Below are 6,858 nucleotides of genomic sequence, written 5' to 3'. Positions count from 1 at the left end.
AAAAAAATCATTTGGAAGGGGGCCGCGTGGCCCCCCTCCCAAGGCCTTAATCGGCCCCGGGGACCCCAACCCCCGGGGCATGGACTTTAAAAAAAAAAAAAAAATCTTTAGGAGGGGGGCTGCGTTGCCCCCCTCCTCAGGCCACTTATGGCCCCGGGGATTCCATCCCCCGGGGCCGGCCTTTGTTTTTTATTATTTATTAAAATAAAATATATTTATAGAAACCCCTAGGACATGCTGGACAAACCGTATGTACCTATCACCATGACGATGTGTGTGATATTCATTAAAAGGCGACTATGCATACAATGAATCCACGTGGAATGTATTTACACCGCTAGTGAAGCTCTGACGTGTCTGATGCCCTACCGTGCCTAATCCCGGCACCCCCGCCGGTTGGGTACTCTCCAAGTAGACACCCTTGTCTTTTATTTATACAAACATGGGTAGCTATTGACGGGCACATTTAATACACACGCACACCAAGCCATTCAAAGGGAATTCGACAATAATTCGACCAAAACTATGCAAGAAACCCCCCTCACGGTTAATAAAACACACATAATACTTTTTATTTTACTCTCTGGAAAGGAGACGAACCTCACTTGAGAGTCACAGCGCGCTCCTGGCTGAGCCCAATGCTGTGTTACACCCACCAGTGCCCGCCGAGTGCCACACACCTCTGTATTCCACAAGCTAGTGCGTATGCTATGACACTCTCCAGCCGATGTGCACTGTAACACCACCCCGTGAATATGTCATGCTACACTTGCCTTCGCACGGGTTATATTGCCCCATCTAACATGCCTTCCTCGATGCCTATGTTATAACGCACAGTGCTATGCCATACATATTACAATCTGGGATTCATATCTTTGTCACAGTGCATATGCAGCGTTACACTCGCCAGCACATATTTTATATTACAACTTTAGAGACTAGTTAGGTTACACAACACTGCCCTGTGCATATTACACTCCAAGGCGCATATCGCATAGCACGCGCTAGTGCCTGTGCTATCTCGCGCTCTCCTATGAATCTGTCATTGCGCACAATGTATTGCATATTATATTTCACGCCCCGGTTCATCTTATATCACACTTTTTGGTGCATAGTTTATACCATACACTATATCTAGTTTTCATTTTCAATCGTGCTCTCAGGACTATGTTCTATATAACTCTGCGTTCACCTACCCTTTTCACAGGCATTACATTTTGCGATGGGGGTGGAGGGTTAGGGGGTGTTTCTGTCAAGTGAGCCCAGAGTCACAGTCACAAACATCCTCTTCTTCCTGAATAAAAGTGAGATTATGCTGCATACTTGTTCATATTGTAAGTAGTTCGCACAGACACACATTTTAAAAACAATAAAGTTCCTAATACCCACCTTCTCTGAACAGTTAGCTTGCTGCCCCATCCACATCCTCCCTGTCCTCTGTTGTCTGAATAAATGGACTAGCCTCCTCCCTCCTGCCATGCATGGTCTGATGTGCTGCCACTGCCCTCCATTTAGCATGATGTACCAGTTCACTCCTCCTGCCCTCCATTGCCCAAATATATGCCCCATTATTGACCTCCTTCTTAGCCTCTGTGCTTAGCTTCGTGCCCCTATTCTCCTTCCCCCTGCCCTCCGATGTCTTTGTGCATGCTCCTCCTCCATCCTTTTTGACCACCATGTTCCATGGACCTGCCACTCCTATCTACTCTGAGTGTTCTGTTGAGCTGCCACTCCCCTCCCACCTGCCTAGCATTGTCAGATGACTGTAACCTATCCCTGCCACCTCCACCCTGCCTGTCCACATGCCATGCCCCTATCCCCTTCCTCCTGTCCTCCATGGTCCATTTTACTGCCACACCCTTCTGCCCTCCCTGGTCTGTTGTGCTGCAACTGCTCCTCTGCATGCCCCATGCGGTCTGTTGTGAGGCCCCTTCCCCTGAACTCTCTTGTCTGTGCCCAGGTACTGACCCTCCCTTCTATCCTCCATGCTCCGTTGTGCATGCCCCTGCACCCTCCTTCTTGCCCATCATATCCATTGTGCTGCCACTAACCCTCCCGCTTGCCATGCATGGTCTTCTGTGCTGCCACGCCCCTCCCACCTTCCCTGTGGTGTCAGCTAGCTGCCCCTGACCCCCCCCACCTTCCCTCCATGGTCTGTGTGTATGCCATCACAATCTCATTGTTGTTCTCCATGGTGTGTCTTGTTTCTAGTGCCCATCCTGCCTGACCTCCATGGTCATCTTGCTGCTCCTGCCCTGCCCCCTTGCCCCCAACCCTTTGTTTCCAGACCCCTATTCCATCCCTCCTGGCTTGTCTGTTCCATTGTAATGCCCCTGATCCGTCCCTCCTTCCCTTTATGGTCTGTTATGCTGCAGCTTTCTCTCTTGTCTGTCCATTATGGTCAGCTAGCTACCATTGCCTCTTTCCCCTCTGTTCTCTGTTGTCCATGTGCATGGTCCTGTCCCCTCCCTATTGCTTTCTATGGATTGTTGTGCTGCATTCCCGTCCCGCATGCACTGTGTGGTGTATTGTGCTGCTGCAAACCCTGATGCCTGCCCTGTAGGGTCAGTGTGGTGCACCTCTCCATGTCCCTCCTGTCCTCTGTTATCTGAGTCCATGTCCCTACCCCAATTCCTCCTGCCTACCATGATCCAATGTACCATACTTGCGAACATTTTGAACTTGGTAAGAGGGAGATTTAGAAAAAAAACTGGGGTATTGATTTTCCCCTTTGAGTTACATTGAAAAAGAGGAGATTGTAGACAGGAGACAGATCAAATAAAGCCCATTTGAGCTTAAAAACATTTGACATTTCCTGGCTGAAACGGGTCTGTTGGCATGTATGGTTGTACTACCACTGCCTCTTCCTTCTGCCCAAAATGGTCTATTATATTGTCACAGCCTCTCTTGCCAGTCCTGTATTGTTGGTTTGTTGCCCCTGCCCCCCTTTCCACAGCCCACCATAGTCTGTTGTGCTGCCACTGCCCTTCCTGCCTGCCCAGTGTGGTCAAATTGTTGCCACTGCACTCTCCTACCTGCCTTCAATTTTCAGAGTCCGTGCCCCTGGCCTCTGCCTCTCAACAGTATCCCAATGACAAACTAGATAGCTAACAATCTATATTTATTAAAAAGTGTGGAACGCCTTACGTCACCTTGATGTAATCAAAACTGTAATACCTAGAGCATTTCCTTTAGAAATTACATATATGAGAGAGTCTTATTTGCTTCAAAATTATGGTTAGTGCTCTAAAAAACTAAAATGAGGACATATTTTCTGAGTTTTCAAATAGCGACAAAGAACTTTTAAATTATTTGTAATCTTTATGTTTTTATATCCAGTTGACCACTTGATTAAATGTTGCACTTAGGGGAGAGGATGTGGTGTTACTTCCAGAGCTGCAGACTTTGCAACTGGGGAACCAGGTTGGAGTTTCTGCTTCAGCTCAACATTCTGTGATTCTGGTCAAATCCCTTAATCTCCCCATGGCTACAACCAAAATGAATTTGATCTTGTGTGATGTAACCAATGCTCATGTAAAGCACTCCAATACCTGACAAGTCTGCACTATATAAAACTGCAAATACACAAAAAATAAGTGTTTTGCACACTTCTGTCATTGGGCTACATGTGGGCTACATCTGGGTGATATGTGTGCTGCATTTGGGCTCTTTTGTCTCTGGTGGCCATCTTGGGAGATTTATTTGTTATGAAGTTTCCTAATTTCCTCATTTACTGCAGTCTCCTCAGTAGGAAATGCTTTCAGTTTTTTACTTTGATTCCATCAAGAAGGTATTCAGATATGTCACACATTTGCCATAAATTCTGAATGTTCGCACTCTAGTTGCTCATTAGATCACTGTAGTAAAGCTACTGCTCACCACGGAAGTCTGCTGCTGGTATTAAAAGTGCATGTTTCAGTCTGCATATCAGAATTTTTTAATGAAATAGAAGAGGATTTGAGAAGTCACTCAAAATGTGCCCTAATTTTTCTTTCTTCAGCACTAATCATAATTTCTATGGCAAAATGAACCCCCTCATTGTGTTCCTTTTTAAATTAAATGTTTTAAGTGTTACCAGTTTATTCCAATCAAGATGGCTTCAGGTGTGCCATACTTTTGTGATAAGTAATACAGTAAGCGCTCTAGTTGTTCTTAAGAACACTCTGGGACATTCTGTCATTGGGCTATACTTGGGCTACATCTGGGTGATATTTGGGCTACATTTGGGCTCTTTTGTCTCTGATGGCCGTCTTGGGAGATTTTTTTTTTATGAAGTTTCCTAATTTCCTCATTTACTGCAGTCTCCTCAGTGGGAATACTTTCAGTTTTTTATTTTGGTTCCATCAAGAAGGCATTCAGATGTGTCACACATTTGCCATAAATTCTGAATGTTAGCACTTTAGTTGCTTATTAGATCACTGTAGTAAAGCTACTGCTCACCAGGGAAGTCTGCTGCTGGTATTGAAAGTGCATGTTTCTGTCTGCATGTCAGAATTTTTTAATGAAATAGAAGAGGATTTGATAAGTCACTCAAAATGTGCCCTAATTGTTCTTTGTGCAGCACTAATCATACTTTCTATGGCAAAATGAACCCCCTCATTTTGTTCCTTTTTAAATTAAATGTTTTAAGAGTTACCACTTTATTCCAAACAAGATGGCTTCAGGTGTGCCATATGTTTGTCATAAGTAGCACTGTTAGCGCTCTAGTTGTTCTTTAGAACACTCTGGGAAGCTGCAGTAGAACACAAAGGAATCAACTGACAGTCTCTGCCCTTGTTGGATGTACATGTTTTACTGAGAATGTCAGATTTCATTCTCACATGACTGAGAAAGATAATGTGAATTTACAGAAAATATGCTCTCAGTTTAGCTTATAGATCACCTTCCAAACCTCTGTGGGAAAAGCATGAGAAAATAGTTTTCTCTCAAACATGATTCATGATATCACAGCAGAAGGCTTTTTCACATGGTAAAATCACCGTAGAACACACCACAATTCCTAAAATGAGTATGGTACCATGAACAAATGATTTATAATGTAACTAAAGTCTTAAAACCTTGTATTAACTGCAATGCTTTTTAATGAGGTGCTATCATGTATATTGGTCCCAAGATGGCTGCCAACACTTCCTGGATGAAGTGCTGACAGCCAATCAGATCTCACGATGAGATGTGTGGTTAGGCTGCGCCCAGATATATATGTGATTTCACTTTTGATTTTCTCAGGAACTACTGAACGGATTTACAGCATTTAAGCAAAAGGCACGAGTCTGAACTGAGGACTACCTCTTTGCCAAATTTGGTGCAATTCCGTTCAGCACTTCGGGCTGTAGCTGCGTCAACAGGTCCTATGGGAAAATGCATGGGGAAAACGTGTTTTGGGACCCCCTTTTTTCTCGGCCCCCGCTTGACGAATCACTGTGAACTTTTCAGGATAGGAGCAGACTGGAGCTGGCCAAAAGTATGGAAACTTTCGCGAAGATTCATCAATCAACGCCAACGTTATTCCAAATAGAATGTTGCGGATTTCCTATGGAAAATAGGTCCTAACTATAACTACCTACTGGCGACTGCCAGTAGGTAATATATATATATATATTCAGTGAAAAAACCATAGGTTTCACACATGTTATAGTTAGCTGGACATTTTACTCGTAAAAAACCAATGAAATTGCCCCGTTATAGTTAGTTCAGCTAACTATAACTCGCGCGCCCGCAATGCACTGCTGATGACGTCACATATTACATCACTCATGACATGGTCAGTGACATCACTCATGACATCACTGATGACATCTCAAATGACATCACTGATGACATCACTGATGACATCATCCAGTGAATGTGTGTTATTCTGAAAATTACATATGTTTTATATATGTATATCTCAAGGTCGATGGAAGAATAAATGGGTATATAAGTGTCTAAATGGATGATTTGTTTTTGAAAAATTGATTGTGTAACTGACTGATTAAGTGTATCTCTCACTTTGTGTATAAGTGGCTGCATGGGTTGGTGAGTAGCTACATGGGTGTCTATATAGGTTATTAGTTGTTTTTTTGAGTATCAGTCTGAGTGTCTGTATGGTACGGTGGGGGGTATTACGTAGTGCATAGATGCATGAATGAGTGACTCACTGTTTGTATGTGTTGAAGACAGCATGTGTGCAGGACTGTATGGGTGGATGAGTGTGTGTATGGGTGTGTTAGTGAGTGAATGACTGTCTCAATAGTGTCTTCAGGAGTAACTACATATGTTTTAAACTAGTATATGTGAGTATTGGTGTATATATGTGAGTATATATGAGAGGGAGAGATTGAAAGAGTTCCTGTATGAATAAGTATGTGTTTCTATAAGTGATTGTTTAAAAGACTAAGTATGTGTTAGTTTCCGTAGAAGTAAGTATGGTGGTGTGTGTATTACTGTATATGCAAGTAAATGTATGTTTTATTCTTTATTAGCATGAGTGACTATGTGTGTGAGTAACTCTATGGATGAGTGGCATTGTGTAACAGGATGTATAGATGTATGAGTACATATGATGAGTGAGTACATGTATGAGTGACTGTATAGGACTGTTGGTGAATGAGTGGATGAGTATGTGGATCTTAGAATTACTGAAGAGGTTGTTGTAACTGGTATTGGTATGTCCATTGTTTTGAAATTTTTAGTCTCTATTTTTGAATGTGTGTATCAAAGCTTATATTAAGGTGAGAGGAGGTCTGCCACTCTATCACAAGGATGATGTCATCAGTGATGTCATCAGTGATGTCATTTGAGATGTCATCAGTGATGTCATGAGTGATGTCACTGACCATGTCATGAGTGATGTAATATGTGACGTCATCAGCAGTGCAT

Source organism: Triturus cristatus, chromosome 8, assembly GCF_964204655.1.
Source record: "Triturus cristatus chromosome 8, aTriCri1.1, whole genome shotgun sequence".
NCBI classification, from domain to species: Eukaryota; Metazoa; Chordata; class Amphibia; order Caudata; family Salamandridae; genus Triturus; species Triturus cristatus.
The sequence above is the reverse complement of the archived record's forward strand: the minus strand, read 5'-3'. Positions refer to the sequence as shown.